Here is a 17,898-nt window from a genome sequence, read left to right as displayed (position 1 = left end):
TTGATTTGAGATGGTTTTTAGAGGCTTTTGAATAGCCTATCATAGTTATGATAATCCGTAGTTTGATATTCGTGGTTTTGAAAAGTGTTTTAGGAGTGGGCGTACAACCCTGATTTAATTTGTACTATTAACCGCAATAATCGATTGATTCAATTACCATAGTTAAAAGATTAATAATTTGATCGTTACCAATTTTAATCAATTAATTTGATTATCACTAATAACGAATAATAGTATTTTTTAATTATTCTTATGAATTGATTTGTATTGTTACCCCTCGTAATCGATTGATTCGATTAAAAAGAATAACAAATTAAAGCGAGAGAAAAGGAACGGTTAATCATCACAACTAATAAAATAGTTGCAACCATTTAACCAAATAGAAACTAATTTTATTTTAATTAAATAGCATTTTAATTAAAAATTATTGTTGACCATAGCGATTAATTGATTTAATCGGAACGAACAACAAATTATAATTTAATATAAATATTACATATTAATTTATTTATGAAAAATAATTATTATTAAATAAATAAATGTATTAAAAGAATTAATTAAAATAAATATGTTAAGTAAAATTTATTTAGTTATTTAGGGTTTTGATTCAATGAGGTTGTTATTAGGGTTCATGTTATAGGGACCTGAATCAGGAGCGTTAGATCTGGCTGAAGGAATATCCTGGGGTTCATATTTAGGGGCGCATGGTAGGCCATATAGCAAAGCAGACACTGGATCAAGAAATAAGTTTTGATGAAAAATAATGTTGGAGGGAGGGCTCGAACTTGTGACCCTCCACTCCCAAACGCACCCTTTAACCAACCCAGCTACGATGTCAATACGTTCGTAACACGCGATCAGTAAATAAAATAGAATAACCATGCAATGAACTAAAACGCGCGCGCGATATTCAAAAATAGCCAACCAGAGAAGGACACGTTATCATCCTCCACCCCAGACCTGTAAATCTCTACAAATTTCGCTACAACTTAGCTACGAATTTTCCGTAGCAAACCAAGAACACAAAAATAACGAATAGAGCATATGCTTGAATAAATCTGGCGCGACCCCCTAGTTCTCTTCGTCCCAACCACACGAACCTGATTAATCCATTGATTATACCTAATTTAAACTCTAGAGAAAAACCCCAATTCGCAAACCCTAAACCTTGCTCGACCTCCAATGGCCGATCACGTTATAACGCCCCAAAACACAATTAACCAAACCAGAAACGTTCACAGCAATAAGACAAAGTCAAACATACAATCAAAGCATCATGAACGTGTGTATATCATGCTAATCGATCAAGGATCTGAAACGACTTACTTTGACTTAATGGAGGAAAATCTGGGGGTGTTGATGCTATGTTATTGTCAAGACACGTTCCAAATCCTTCAGTGAACCTCTTGCAATCTTCAATTCTTGTCAAAAACCTCACAATTGCCAAAATCGAATTTGAGTTTCTTTGGTGATTTTTCGTTCTTGCAAGTATGCCCTCTCTCTGAATTTTCGTCCCCTAATCCTATGCTTTAGGTTCAGTACTTATAGGGGAATGAATTAGGTTTAGAAAAAGAGCCCAAAAACCTTTGAATCCAATCTTGCCATGTTTGAGAAATTTGATTTTGTTCTTGAATCATTAGCTACTATATTTGGCCAAAACCTCACTTATTCTTTCTCAATCCAATTATCACGAAAATTGCAATATATTTTGTCATTAATATTGATTGGAATCAATCAATATATCTTCCTTACCAAAATATTTGATTTTTATTTTAATTAAATCATTAAAATGAAATAAAAAATCATATTAAATTAAATATAATGTTAAATTTCGTGGCAAGTGATTTTAGGCATGCTAATGACTTATGGACCAAGTTTGTATCATAAAACCATAGGCCCATTTGCAAAATTTCTCAATTTGGACCTCCTTTTTTCACATTTGGTCCTTCAAAATCACCCAACTTTGATCAAGCATATCTCACTCAATTTTTAGGCTATGAGGGAGTTCTAATACTTTTTGGAAACCTCAAAGTATCCTCTACAAGCCACTTTGGAACATGTTTTTCATTTGGACCTTTTATCTTGATCATATTCTTTTTGACAAAAAACTGCTTTTGAAGGATGCTTGAAAAGGACCTGTAATCTTTTGCATCATACCTCTTAAATGAAGCATTTCTAGCCCTGGCTTGTGAGAGGCAAAATTGTAGAGAATCCAATTTCCTTCAAAATAGGCTTTGAGTGGGGAATTTTTGATGTTCCATGTGAAAGTTATGCCCAGTCAAAGTTGGGTTGACTTTCTCTTAAAGAAACCCTAATTTGAACCTTTTTGTATTTGTTCATCTCTGAGTTTCTATTAATGGAATCATGATCAAGCTTTGATCCAATGATGGATATGCACCTCTATACTTGAGGTTTGACCAATGATCATAGGTTTAAATCATGCTTTGATTGTAGTTGACCTTTAGGTTTGGATCAGTTGACTGTGGATCTTGGGATTGCTTGGGCAGATAACCTTTGGAGTTGTGCCTTGACTTTTGCCATGGAGTTGCATTAGATCACTATAAACCATATACCTTTGATTGAGAGCCCTATCTTATTGATTCTCCTAAGAGGATCTCAAACCCTGGCTTTAAGGGACTTTTGCTCAAGAGAATGACTTAATGAATCTCCTGAGCTTTTGAGTGATTATGACTATACTATGGAAGGCAAATTTTGGGGGTATGACAGCTGCCCCTATTTAATTACCTTTGATTGAATGGCGTGAGAATACGCAGTTCTCACGTCCTTTGATCGAAGAGTTATTAAATAATTGAAGACCCCTTGAATTTGCCTTGTACCTGGTAGTGGAGAAGAATGCCTTGTTAAAGTAGTTACCTTGCTATGGCGCTAGCAGGGGTTTGCAGTTTGTGGGTAACTCACTTACTATAGTCATAGTAAGTCGTCGCGGTTGGTATACCCACTCCCTATCGTAGTTTGAGTAAGCTTGTCGTAGATGGCCTGACCCACTTACTATCGTAAGTCGTCGCGGTCGATCATGTTGCTCACTATCGTAGTTGGAACAAGTTCATGGTGTGGCTCACTTACCATAGCTCTAGTAAGTCGTCGCAATTAGCCATACCTCGTTGCTTTCGTAGTTGGAGTGAGTTCGTCGTAGATGGTATGACCTACTTACTATCGTAAGTCGTCGCGGTCGGTCATACTGCTCACTATCGTAGTTGGAGTAAGCTTATCGTAGATGGTGTGGCCCACTTACCATTGTAAGTCGTCGCGGTTAGCCATACCTGCTTACTATCGCAGTTGGAGTGAGTTTATCGTAGGTGGTAAGGTCCACTTACTATTTAGTAAGTCGTCGCGGTTGACCGTACCTACTCACTATCGTAGTTGGAGTAAGCTTATCGTAGATGGTGTGGCCCACTTACCATTGTAAGTCGTCGTGGTCGGTCATACCTGCTTACTATCGTAGTTTGAGTGAGTTTATCGTAGATGGTTTGACCCACTTACTATCGTAAGTCGTCGTGGTCGGTCATACCACTCACTATCGTAGCTGGGTTAACCCCAAAAGGATTACTGGTCTTGATGCGGGCGAGTTACCTGTATAAAAGGTTACCTTGCAAATGCGTATGCTCATGACTTTGTTATTTGTATAATGAATGTTTGTATGTGAATGTAGTACATGTGAATGTTTTTTGTGTAAATGCGGTGTGTATGAATGTTTATGCAAGTGAATATGTAAGTATGATGACTTTGAGGCACTATCTTTTGTCACCCATTGGAATTTGTTTAAGATCTTTCGAGAAACTTTGCGGGTCTCGACTTAGATCGCCCGAGGCTAGTATATTGAAATATGGCGGTATTTTTAGGGTTATCATATCATCAGGCGTATATTGGCTGCCGGAGATGTCGTGGTTTTATCCCCTTTTATTTCAGTCTAATGATTTGTAAGTTTCTTGTTTTAAGTTCGAAGTTTAAAGTTTATGAGAAATAAATTATTCTTTGCACTTGGTATTGAAATGACAAGAGATGCAGTGTGAAAGGGAAAAGCTTTTATTGATTATTGCCTTAAATTGGCGAATGTACAAAAGGTATGAAAGAAAGAAAAATGACAAATAGAAATGACATTAATACTGCTGTTGCTCTTTTGCTATCGAGGGCCCCAATAATCCTTTGACTTTGGAAGTTGACGATTGCTCGATTTCCTATCCTTTACGAATTGTCTTGGGCTCATAGCTTGGAATCCTGCCTCTGCTAGGCGTAGTACTTCTTGACTGCGTCTGAATTAATTGGATGTGGTAACTCGTCCCCATCCATGGTAGCGAGGACGAGTGCTCCTCCTGAGAACACTGTTTTTATGACATATGGACCTTCGTAGTTGGGTGTCCATTTTCCTCGGGCATCAAGTCGGGGTAGTAAGATTTTCTTGAGAACTAGGTCCCCTTCTTTGTAGGTTCGAGGGCGGACCTTCTTGTCGAATGCCTTTTTCATTCTCTTCTGATAGAGTTGCCCATGGCACAAAGCCGTCAGTCGCTTTTCTTCAATGAGATTGAGCTGATCAAAACGGGTTTTTACCCATTCCGACTCTTAATGATGGAATCTCCACTACGATGGGGAGGACTGCTTCCATACCATATACCAGAGAGAAAGGGGTTGCCCCTGTGGATGTGCGTACTGAAGTTCTATAACCGTGCAAGGCGAAGGGAAGCATTTCATGCCAATCCTTGTATGTCTTCACCATCCTCTGTATTATCTTCTTGATGTTTTTGTTTGCGGCCTCAACAGCGCCATTCATCTTAGGCCTGTATGGTGAAGAATTATGGTGTTCAATTTTGAATTCTTCGCACAATTCCTTCATCATGTTATTGTTCAGGTTCGACCCATTGTCAGTAATGATCCGGCTTGGAATACCATATCGAAAAATGAGGTTATGTTTGATGAACCGGGTAACCACTTGTCTTGTTACATTAGTGTAGGAAGCAGCTTCGACCCACTTAGTGAAATAGTCGATGGCCACCAATATGAATCGGTGTCCATTAGAGGCTTTGGGTTCGATCATTCCTATTATATCAATTCCCCACATTGCAAATGGCCATGGTGAGCTTAGTACATTCAGTGGATTTGGTGGTACGTGTACCTTGTCAGCATATATTTGGCATTTATGACATGTTCTTGCGTGTTGGAAACAATCAGCTTCCATGGTTAACCAATAGTAACCTGCTCTTAATATCTTTCTCACCATTGAATGTCCATTTGCATGAGTCCCAAAGGTTCCTTCATGGACCTCCTTGATGATCTCTTTGGCCTCATTCTTATCCACACACCTTAGTAACACCGAATCGTAGTTTCGCTTGTATAGGACATTACCGTTTAGGAAGAACTTAGATGCCAATCTTCTTAGCGTCTTTTTGTCAATTGTGGAGGCATTTTCTGGGTATTCTTGTTTCTCCAGGTATTCCCTAATATCATGGTACCAGGGTTTGTCATCAGCCTGTTTCTCGATCGTAAGGCAGTAGGCTGGTTCATCAAAGTGTTTGACCGTTATCCGAGGTTCATGATTTGGCCATGTTACTTTAAACATAGAGGAAAGTGTTGCCAGTGCGTCGGACATTTGATTTTCTTCCCTCGGGATATGGTTAAAAGTGATGGTCTCAAACTCAGCCATTAGTTCCAGTATGAGGTCTCGGTATGGGATTAGCTTTGCATCTCGCGTATCCCATTCTTTATTGACTTGGCGGATTACCAACGCTGAATCCCCATATACCTCGAGTAATTTAATCCTTAGATCGATCGCGGCTTCTAGACCCAATATGCACGCTTCGTATTCTGCGATATTGTTGGTACAGTCGAAACATAATCTTGCAGTGAAGGGTATGTGACGATTGTCAGGGGATGTCAAGACTGCCCCTATGCCATGTCCTAGTGCGTTTGAGGCTCCATCGAACATAAGCGTCCACATCAATCCTGGTTCGGGTCCTTCCTCGGGTCCAGGTATTTCATAGTCTCTTACTAGCATAATGTCCTCATCGGGGAAGTCGAATTTCATAGACTGATATTCTTCGATGGGCTTATGAGCTAGATGTTCTGCCAGTACACTCCCTTTTATTGCCTTTTCCGTGACATATTGAATGTCGTATTCTGACAGCAGCATTTTCCATCTAGCGATTCTTCCTGTAAGAGCCTGTTTTTTGAACACGTATTTCAGAGGATCCATCCTCGATATTAACCATGTGGAATGGTTCAGCATATATTGCCTTAGACGTTTGGAGGCCCATGCTAGGGCGCAACATGTCTTTTCCAACGGTGAATATCGAGATTCGCAATCGGTGAATTTCTTGCTAAGATAGTAAATAACGTGTTCTTTCCTGCCAGTTTCGTCATGCTGCCCCAGTACACATCCCATAGACCTTTCGAGGACGGTGAGATACATGATCAAAGGTCTTCCTGATACGGGAGGCACTAGTATTGGTGGCTCTTGTAAATAACGCTTTATGGTTTCGAAAGCTACTTGGCAATTGTCGTTCCACTTGATTGGTTGATCTTTTCTTAGTAATTTGAATATGGGCTCACACGTAGCAGTTAAGTGTGAGATGAACCTTGAGATATAGTTCAAACGCCCTAAGAAACCACGAACCTCTTTTTCTGTCTGTAGCAACCTGCCTAAAATTAAAGGTTTTAGAGTCGCCACCTATTCTGAAGGGCGAATAGGAAACCCTACGCAGATATGAGATTCAGGGTAAGTTATTATAATCAGGTTGAGGGAAGGTGTTAGGCACCCTCAACCCTTTCCTAAATGCTAACATTTAAAGATAAAGATTTATGGCAAAAAATAAGGTTTATAGCTAATGAAATGAAAAAGGCAAAAATTAAGGTTTAAAACTGAATTGAGATTTTTAGGGGGGGAGACTCGCCTTGTTACCAAGTGCCTACGTACCTCCTTATGGAGGATCAGAGTCAACGTAGTTCGGGCACAGGGTTGTACGCCTTAGAATTGATTATGAAGGTGTTTGGAGGCTTTTTGAATGGCCTATCGTATTTTGAATTTGATTTGAAAGGCTTTTTGAATTGCCTAATTGAGAAGGATGAAAATCCGTAGTATTGTGGTTTAGTGTATTTTGAATGTTTTGGGCGTACAACCCTGATTTGATATGTCACCGTTAGATGCGATGACCAATAGATTTGGTCAGTATAGATAACGGATTAAGGGCATTGCTGATTGCTCAGATCGATAGATTGATCGTCGCGGGCAGCAAATTGAAATGTATTTTTTATTTTATGTATTATTCAGATATTTGATCAGTACGACATAGAGAGTCGACTAATTCGAAGGCGGGATGAAATAGATATTCATCCGCCATTTATCCGTTAGAGGGGAAGTTAGAATCGATTATTTTTATTATTTTTATCTCTCGTCTAATGCGACTAATAGATTTAGTCGGGTCGAGGAGAGAATTAATCGAAGGTTAATGGGATCGGGGCAAACCCTAATACTTATAACCTTTATAGGGTTTTTTTTTGTGATTTTTAAATAATTAATATAAAATTAATTAACTCAATTAAGTCGAATAATCGACATAATTGAATAATCGGGATGATCCTAAATCCTAATTTAATTATATTCTAATCCTAATTTTTATGAATTTACTACACCAAATGAAATTATCTATTAACTAATCTAAACAAATAAATAATACAATAAACAAAAATTGTATATAAAAGAATAAAAAAACTGGCAATTATCCTGTGCGGTGGCTCTGTGAACGTCCATGGTGTAACCGCATCCTTAGAGACGTCCGATCAAGCGCTGGTAAGATCCAATGGCTTCAGCACGTAGGTGTATCCCAGTATGCGTGGAGGTGCATGTACCAGATCTGCAAACAAACCAAGGAAAAATAAAATAACCTTGGGCAGACTCGAACCCAGGTTTTGAACATCATTAGACTTCTCCTCTTGCCAACGCGCCATGCACCACTTGATGTTATTGAACCGAAGTATAACTTATATAAAAAATATAACTACGTAAAAACTTTTAAAACAAAATCCAGCGCCTTTCTACAGTCCTTCTTCTTCGTGGATTCTTTAGACAAACACACACAGACCTTTACCTACCATTGCCAACCGTCTCTATAGAAAGAACAAACGTGAAATCTTATACACATCTCGAAAATCAATTTCGCGGCCATGGCTAAACTCTTCTCTTCACACCGAGTCTATTGGTAGCGTTTTCATTGGCCAATTTTTCCTGCAAAAAGAATCCCTAATATGGGAGCTCGGAAACCTAACAATGGTGGACCTCTACACCTGCACTTAAACACCAATTAAACAGCCCAGGAAGCTTACAAACATCATTACGAATGCAAATATATAATCATAATCAATTTATAGTGCCTATATTGCGAGAATCGAATCAAACTTTTTGGCCAAAACCGTGATCCTGTTATGGCGATTCTGGGCGGTGGAGATGATTTGTGATGATCGAAACGGCTTCAGTGAACACCCAGGAAGATGATTCAAACCTTTAAACACCCTGAATTCGTATGCAACCTGGAAAACGAATCTTGTACTTTTTTGAGTTTTGGTGAGTCCGGTTTTTTAGTTCTTGGAGGCCGAAAAACAAACTCCTCCCTCTGTATGCAATTCTTCTTTTCTTTTATATGATCCAATTAGGTCAAGAAAATTCAATACCAATCTTTTGTAATTGAAGAATTAAGATTTTATTTGATATGGATTCTAAACATGCCATTCTTGTTCTTTCACGTTTCTTTTCTTTGCCCTTTGGACAACAAATCTTTCCTTTTTTTTCTTTTTTTTTATTTGTTTATTTATTTTTACAATCTAATAATAATAATAATTCATAATAATAGTAAATAACACTATATATAATTACTAAAATCTAATAAAAATAATAAACCTAATTAATCCTAATACTAATCCTATTAATATTTCTAATAATGTTAAGATTAATAAAAAATAATAACAATAATCGAAACAAATGTTGATAAAACCCATAATACCCCTAAACAATGATAAAACCTTTGTAATAGTCGGGCCCAACATTTGGGTCTTAAACATCTGTTACTTACGCCATTGTTTTAACTCAACCTGGTTTATAAGAGAGCGGGTTTGACAATAGAAATGTCAAACCCCATGACTCTTAATTTTGACTCTTGATAGGTTAAGAGACGTAGATCTGATCAGGCAAATTTTGGGGTATGACAGCTGCCCCTGTTCAATCTTCTTAAACCTGAAGAATCGGATAGACACGTCTGCCTATCGTGATCTAAGGGTAGAAGATGATTGGACACTGAGAATGCCCCGAAATTTGCATTTGTTGGGAAGAAGTTATGTGGGAGATGGGCTTAAAGATGCCATCCAGGGTAAATACCCCTCTTTTCTCAATTGGTAGCGTGACAGCAGTTGCGATCTCCAGTGCTTGGAACGAAGTCTCTAATGCCTTTTCTCCAGCTTCGATGTATCAGTACGAGTCCAGATTGCTGACAAATATGTCCTCCTCCCCATTGACGGTCACTATAGAGTTTCCATCCACAAATTTTACTTTCTGATGCAGAGTATAGGTAACTGCCCCAGCAGCATGGATCCAGGGACGTCCCAATAAGCAGGTATACGCAGGTTCAATCTCCATTACTTGGAAATTGATGCAGAATATGTGGGGACCAACTACTATGGGGAGATCCACCTCTCCGAACACTGGACTTTGTGACCCATCGAAGGCTTTGACCACCAGGCGACTTGGTCTAACTACCAAACCTTCCAAGGCTATTTTGTCGAGAGTGGCCTTTGGCATCACGTTTAATGATGACCCTGTGTCAATTAGAACCCTAGACAGATGAGCTTTCTCACATTGTATGGAGATATGCAGGGCTTTGTTATGCTCTTTCCCTTGTGAGGGTAGCTCATGTTCGCTAAAACTTAAACATGCCCCAGCAGTAAGATTAGCCACCATTCCATCAAGTTGATTTACAGTGATGTCCTTAGCTACGTGGGCAGCGCTCAAGATCTTCATCAAGGTGTCTTGGTGTTTTTCTGAATGTATTAGCAGCCAGAGGAGTGAGATCCTGGACGGAGTTTGGTGCAACTGGTCCACTACTTTATAATCACTTTTCTTGATTAACGCCAAAAACTCCTCAGCATCTTTGTTAGTGGTCTCTTTGTCCTTGGGTGCGCCTTTTTCAGTCGGGACCACAGTAGCTTGATCACTTGCTTTTGCTAGGTTCTCATTTGGTTTTGCAGTATTGAATATGCGACCACTACGAGTCATGCCCCCAGGCCCAACGATGTTTGTCACATCGGTATTAGTATTAGACTCATATTCCCAAGGGACCGCTTTCATTTTGTCCACAGGATATGGATCTCTGACTGGGATGATCCTGGTGTATACCTGCGTAGGTATCAGCAACGGTGCCTTGGCGCAGGGAATGATTAACGTCTTCCTTGCCCCTTGCCTAGGTATTATCAATGGTTCATTCCTCTCCAGCATGGCCACATATTCCTCTTCGGGATGTTCCTTAAATTGAATTACCCCTTGATCCACAAGTCTTTGCAGGGTTTTCTTAAAGGCTTCGTTATGTTCTAGGATGAACCCCTTTGCAAGTAGATACCTCTTAAGGGCATCTATGGGGGAGCTCCGTTGTTGAACAAACTCTTGCTCAGTGACTACCTCTATTGCATTGACTGTGCCATCATGGCGAGGCATGGGATTTGTCTTCACGTTAGGTTTGTCAAAAGCAATTGCCCCTGACTCTATTAGGTCTTGAACCTTGTGTCTAAAAGCCCAGCATTTTTCTAATGTGTGTCTGGGAGAATTGGCGTGAAATTCACACCTTTCATTAGGGTTGAACTTGGGTGAAACCTTTCCTGGAGGCGGAGGTGGCATAGGCCTGAGTTCTACCAATGACTCGCTCAGCAGGTATTTTAGTATTTAGCTTCTGGAAGTGGGCAAAGGGTCAAATTTCCTCGGAGGGCCTTGGAATCTGCTTTGTTGAGGTGGGTATGTCGTAGGAGGTCTAAACTCTTGGTGCACTACTGCATTGGTCTCCCCTTCCTTCTTTTTAGCGAAGGTTGAGGTGGGCCTCTTTGAGTGATAAGAGTTAGGTGATGTTCCTTGTATTTTCCCATTTTTGATTCCGTCCTCAATTCTTTCTCCGATAACCACTAGATCTGAGAATCCCGAAGATACACTTCCAATCATCTTATCTTAGTATGGTCCTTGCAGAGTTCTCATAAACATGTCAACCAGCTCCTTTTCCAATAATGGAGGTTGGACTCGGGACACCATTTCTCGCCATCTTTGGGCGTATTCCTTGAATGATTCTTCCTTTTTCTGAGATAAATTTTGCAGTTGCATCCGATTGGGTGCCATATCCAGATTGTACTTGTATTGCTTTAGGAACGTATTAGCAAGGTCGTTCTAGCTTCTGATATGTGTTTTTTCCAATTGCATGTACCACTCTACAGATGCCCCACTCAGACTGTCTTGGAAGAAATGCATCATTAGCTTTTGGTCATTGGCATAAGCAGCCATCTTCCTGACGTACATGCGTAGATGACTCCTAGGGCATGTAAGTCCTTTGTATTTCTCGAAGTTGGGTACCTTGAATTTATGAGGAATAGTCAAATCTGGCACCAAGCTCATTTAGTAGGTATCCACATCAAAGACATCGTATCCTTCTACTGCCTTCAGCCTTTCTTCCAGCGCCTTGATTTGTCCATTATTTCTAGCACTTTCCTCAGAATCAGCTTGGGTTTGCTTATGTTGGGGTTCCTGATTTGTCTCATCCACCTCACCATATTGTAAATCCACATAATCCTCATCCTTAGGCGGATTGTTAGCAGGAATGCGAACAGTGCGGGGCGCCCCCTCCTTCTGAGTGACAGGAATGAATCCTTCATGGGAAGCTTCTCCCTCCTCATGGGTTTTGGTAACTCTCTTTGATGAGTGGGCGTTTGACTTATGAGGGTCAAAGCCTCGAACGAATCCTAACAGCGGGTTGCCGTCGTTTGGCATTTCTTCATACCGATTCCGAACTTCCCTAGCCCTTTCCTGTTCATCCTTAATGTCCTTCATGAAACTCAACATTTGAGCCATTCCTCCCTTAATCTCATCCACAGTACCTTTCAACTGGGTCACTTCTTCGCGAAGGGCGGCTTGATTCTGCTCTAGTTGTTCCATTGCTTTCTTCTTTTGAGATCTTGTCTGGATTAGCGGTTGAGTAGCAATGGTGTGACTGGAGATAAAGATAGTTTTTTTTCTTAATGCCTTGAAATTAAATATGATATGCATGATATGAATGTTATGATTATGCAATGTTCACGTCTTATCCACATTATTATAATATACACATATATTTATATACTATTTTTATTCTCCCTTTTTTCTTTATACATGTACATTTTTCTCTCTTTTTTTTTTTATACATATGTAATATTTTTTTATACATATGTACTATTTTTCTTTTTTTTTATACATGTATATATATATATATTTTTTTTTTAGGGAAATAATCTTTTGGTGAATATTATAGAAACAATGAGTAACGGAAAAGAAACGCACCTTATTATTAAAAGGAAAATACTAACTCCATTGTTGGTTCACAGAATAGAAATTGAAATTGAAAATTAAAATACTTGAAACAAAACAAAAAGCGACAATGAAAATAGAATAAGACTAAGAACGCCTTTGGATGTCTTCTTTGAACTTGTCCACCATGTCCCTACAAAGCTCCATGAACTTCTTGACTTCTTTAGGAAGGATAACAAGAGATGATTCCGCCTTTGCCAAACTCTTTGGAATGTCTAGGATTAAGTCATTGCACAAATAAACCAGCTTATCATAATTATCACGGCATTTTTCGTAGTCTTCAAGCATCTTGGGAACCATGCTCACATGCTCATAAGTGTCGCACGCTCGCGAAAATGAACAGAGTTGCCACCAATATATTTATCCCAAAGAGGGAAAGGAATATCAGAAAACCTAAGATGGATAAGAACGAGGTCTTTCGACCAGAGATAAGGTACGGGAGTCGGTTACGCAAGGGGAAGGTACTAGCACCCCTCACGCCCATCGTACTCGATGGTATCCACCTATGTTTGTTGCTATCTAAAGGGTGTATAAATCTAAAGCTTAATGCAAATGAATGAAAAAGAAACACGGGGAAAATAAGGTTTATAAATAGTTGTGCTCGTTCAAGCCCCGCGACTTGATGCCTACGTATCCCTTTCGGGAATCAGAGCGCCGTAGTTCGACTCTTTAATTTTTGTTTGTTTTTGTGTTTTTTAGTGAACGACGTTACATTCGCACTCCGCTGCTCGACCTCTGGAGTCTTAAGCTGGGAATGGAGCGGAAGTAACGTGTCCGATTAGGAGAAAGAATGCCCTGAAGGCAAGAGAAAGAATGCCTCTGAGGCAAGAGATGAAGAAGAGATTTTGAGCGTTTCGAGGAAATCCCTTAAGCAAGGGAAACTCGAGTTGCTCTTTGGTTTGTTTTTTTTTAGAGTGGGAACTTACGCCGGAATGGAACCCTTAAGCAAGGGAGCTCCAAGCACTCGAACATCCCTTAAGCAAGGGAAGTTACAAGCTTCCATTCCCTTTTTATTAGTCAAACATTTATTAGTCATTTTTTAGGTGTTTTCTTGGTATTTTTTATGGGAAATTTATTTGGATATTGTTAGGTGTTTTAAAGTTGAAAAGGAAAAGAAACTAACCTAAGTATGAAGGGAATTTCTACCTAATGTTGTCATGGCTTCTACCTAAGGTTAGGAGAAAGAGATACATGAAAATTAAGGCAAGATTAGAAGTCAAAATTGAGAGTGATAATGGTGCAAAATTACACACAAGCATGAAATAGCAAGTCAAAAATATAGTACAAAAAGTGGACTAAAATACTATTATTTTTGTTGGTTTTGTGAAGAAAATTTGATTAGAAATTAAAAGAAAATTAGACTAAACTAACATCTTTTCGGTGATTATTTTTGTATGTCAAAATTTGTATTAATGTCTCAAAATGATTAGTGAAAATTAACAATTAAATTTGCTTAAGAGATATTAGTAAAAACTAATTAAATCTAAAATTGGAAAATAGAGAAATAGGGGGTGCAAAGCTGATTAAGGGTGCCCATAGTACCTGGGCGCAGGCCCCTGGAGGCAGGCCCAAAGAGGCTTTTTTTGTTCACAGATTTTCTTAGCCAAAAACATGTAGCACCGGGCCTTAGGGAGTTTGAATCAGCATTGGCCCAAGATATTGGTTTTGTTGCAGATTTTGTTATTACCAAAAATGAAGGTGTACGGGCTTATGGGAGGCGTGATTAGCAGCTTCGGCCCAAGTACATTATGGAGACTTCTTGAGTTTCTTATCAGACAAATAAAACAAAAAGAAAGAATGGAAAAATAGAAAGAGGAACACGAGTTAAATTAGGGTTCATACCTCTCACTCGAATTCTTCTCTCTCAAGGCGGCGCGGCGGTGGTGGTTGATTCCGCTTCCGATTCAAACGCGACAGTAAGCTCTCTTCGTCTCCGATTCGACTCAACACCCGTTTTCAACCTTGATTCAATCTGACGAAACTTCTCCGCTTTTCTCCGATTCAACTTTTCTGACGAAACTAAGTCCAATCGCCGCCGTCTCTCTTGAATATCCGATCGGAAGTCTGGTGTTTCTTCAAATTTGATGAAGATGAAGAAAGATTCAGAGAGGTTCTTCGATAAGTCGGGTAAGATTCACTCGTTCCTCTTCTGCTTCTTCTTCTTCTTGATTCTGAAACTCTGAGAGTTGTTATTGATGATTCAGGCGGAATGATGAAGGTGAGGCGATGAGAGATGCAGAGAGTTGATGAAGATTCTTGACGATGACGAAGTGGTATGGAAGGTCGGTGATTGAGATGGTGAAAGACGAGGCTTGAAGATGAATGGAAGAGATTGAATGAGGGAGATAGTGGTTTATGAGTGTCGAGGGAAGAAGAAGAAGATGAAGGTAAAGAATGGTGGATGAATCGATGGTTGAGTGGAAGAATTTGTGTGGAAATGGAAGCGTAGAAGAAGCTGAGAGTGAAGGATTGTGGAAGAAGATTTTGAGGCTCTACCCTTCTTCCTTCAAAGTCTGCAAGCGAGACAATGATGAAGACTGATAGTGCTTTTTTTTGATCCCCATTGTAGGTGGGTGAAGCTGGCTATTTATAGGAGCAATCATTGGGTGATCATTAGGAATCCTTAGATGTGGGACTCAGCATCATAGCTTGCAAGGTATTTTTTCAGTTTCTTGAATGTGGGACTTGCATTTGGTTTCTGATTTTTCTGGTTTTCTGTTAGTTATTTAGGATGGTTCTTTTTTGGGTTAGTTACAAGTTATGTAGGCTGCTGGAAATTCTGTGGAATGGTTAGGTTAGGGCTATGAATTTTGTTTTGGTGGTTTATTGATAGAATGCTGAGCTAGTAGGTACTGCAGGCTATAGGATGCTTATTGAATGCTGCAGGGGATATGGATGTAGTGTGAAGTATAATATGGCTGAGTGATTTATGAATGCTGCAGTTTTATTATTTTGAACAGGGCTGAGTGTTGGATGATAAATGGTTAGGAGTGGTTTTGAATTATGCAGACTGAATTGATTTATTTTGGATTTTGTTGCAGGGGCAGTTTTGGGTGAGCTGAATGGATGGTGGTGCTGAATATTGGAAAGCAGTTGCGTATAGGTTTAATAATTAGGAACTATTTGAATGCTGTAGGGGAATGATGATGTATGTTTATGAGTTTGGTTAAATTGTGAGAGCTGGGTTTGTTTTATGTTATGTCGCAGGCATGGTTAGAGAATGAAGATGTGGAAACCTTGAAGAACTTGAAGAATGAAGGGATCTTGGAGCTGCGTTATAGATTTAGCTTCCTGTTATGTAGACTTTAGACACAGCTTGTATGTAATAATGGGATTGTATTGTAGTGATAATAAAGATTGTTTTCTCTCTTGTATACTTTTTCTAAATAATGGACTGAATTTTCTTTGTAGTTGTAATGGCTTGAATGGCAAATGATATATGGATTTCCAAATAAAATTTGAATGATCCTTTTCCTCCATTTGTATTGAATGAGAGCTATAGAATAACCACTTGCCAAAATGGCCCAAAATAATACTAATCGGTCAACTAAAAAGTCAACCTTCCCAACTTGATTTTTTTTTTTTAAACCAAAAGCCAACTTATATAAGCCTCTTTTTCTTGCAATGACATAGCAATGGGGACCCAATATTTGACCTTGTAGGGAAATAAACCCTAATTCATATTCTTCAAAACTCTACTTCCATAGTTCAATTCTCAAGAATTCAAATAAGTCAAACTTGAAATAGAAGCCCCAATTTTTAGGTCCTCGATCCTAATGTCAGGTTTATTCACTAATGATGCATGGTGAGTTAGATGACCTAAATGAATGAAATTATGAGATGCATAAGCCAATTAGAAGTTAAATCAGGTGGGCAAATTTTGGGGTGCAACAGCTGCCCCTATTTAATCGTCTTAAACCTGAAAGTGAGATTGGCGCTGACCTTTCGAACATTCAAGGTAGAAGAAGATTAAATATCAAGAGAACCTGAAAATTTGCCTGATGAGAAATAAGATCCACTGGGGAAGAAAGGATGTTAATTCCACTGGGGAAGAATGTATCAACTCTGGATTGACAAAATTAACTCTGGGTTAGAAATGGAATAGAATCCGACTCTGGGTTGGAAAAGACAAGTGGGTCGACTCTGGGTCAAAGAATAAAGGGAAGTCAACTCTGGGTTAGATAAAAGATAAACATCGATTATGGATCGAGAAGGGAAAGAAGAACATCAACTCTGGGTCGAAGATAAGATGAGGATATCAACTCTGGGTTGAGAAAAGGAAAGAAGAACAATTAGGGATGATCGTCAACTCTGGGTTGAGAAGAAAATAAAGAAAGAAAATCGTCAACTCTGAGTTGAGGAAAAAATCAGGAAAGAAGATTGTCAACTCTGGGTTGAGTAAGAGAGGTAAGAGATAACTATCAACTCTGGGTTGAAAGGGAAAAGAAACAAGACAACCATCAACTCTGGGTTGAGTGGGAAAAAGGATAGGGGATCAACTCTGGGTTGAATAAAAGATGACTATCAACTCTGGGTCGAATGGGAAAAAGACAAGAATCAACTCTGGGTTGAAATAAAAGGTGACCGTCAACTCTGGGTGAGTGGGAACAAGACTACCATCAACTCTGGGTTGAGTGGGAAAAAGATAAGCATCAACTCTGGGTTGAATAAAAGACAAACATCAACTCTGGGTTGAATAAAAGGGGACCATCAACTCTGGGTGAGTGGGAAAGAAACAAGAATCAACTCTGGGTTGAATAAAAGGTAACCGTCAACTCTGGGTGAGTGGGAAAAAGATAAGCGTCAACTCTGGGTTGAATAAAAGGTGACCGTCAACTCTGGGTGAGTGGGAAGATCAAAAGGTAACCGTCAACTCTGGGTTGAGTGGGAAGATCAAAAGGATAAGCATCAACTCTGGGTTGAAAAAAAAGTGACCGTCAACTCTGGGTGAGTGGGAAAAGGATAACCATCAACTCTGGGTTGAAAAGACAAACATCAACTCTGAGTTGAATAAAGGGTGACCGTCAACTCTGGGTGAGTGGGAAGATCAAAAGGATAAGCATCAACTCTGGGTTGAAAAAAAAAAGTGACCGTCAACTCTGGGTGAGTGGGAAAAGGATAACCATCAACTCTGGGTTGAAAAGACAAACATCAACTCTGAGTTGAATAAAGGGTGACCGTCAACTCTGGGTGAGTGGGAAAAAGTAATTAACTCGGGGTTAAAAGATGAAAGGAAGGTCAACTCTAGGTCGAACACAAAGACACCAACTCTGGGTTGAAGCAAGATAAACATGATAGACTTGAGGAGA

This window comes from Vicia villosa, linkage group LG6 (assembly GCF_029867415.1).
Source record: "Vicia villosa cultivar HV-30 ecotype Madison, WI linkage group LG6, Vvil1.0, whole genome shotgun sequence".
NCBI classification, from domain to species: domain Eukaryota; kingdom Viridiplantae; phylum Streptophyta; class Magnoliopsida; order Fabales; family Fabaceae; genus Vicia; species Vicia villosa.
Note: the sequence above shows the minus strand (reverse complement) of the source record.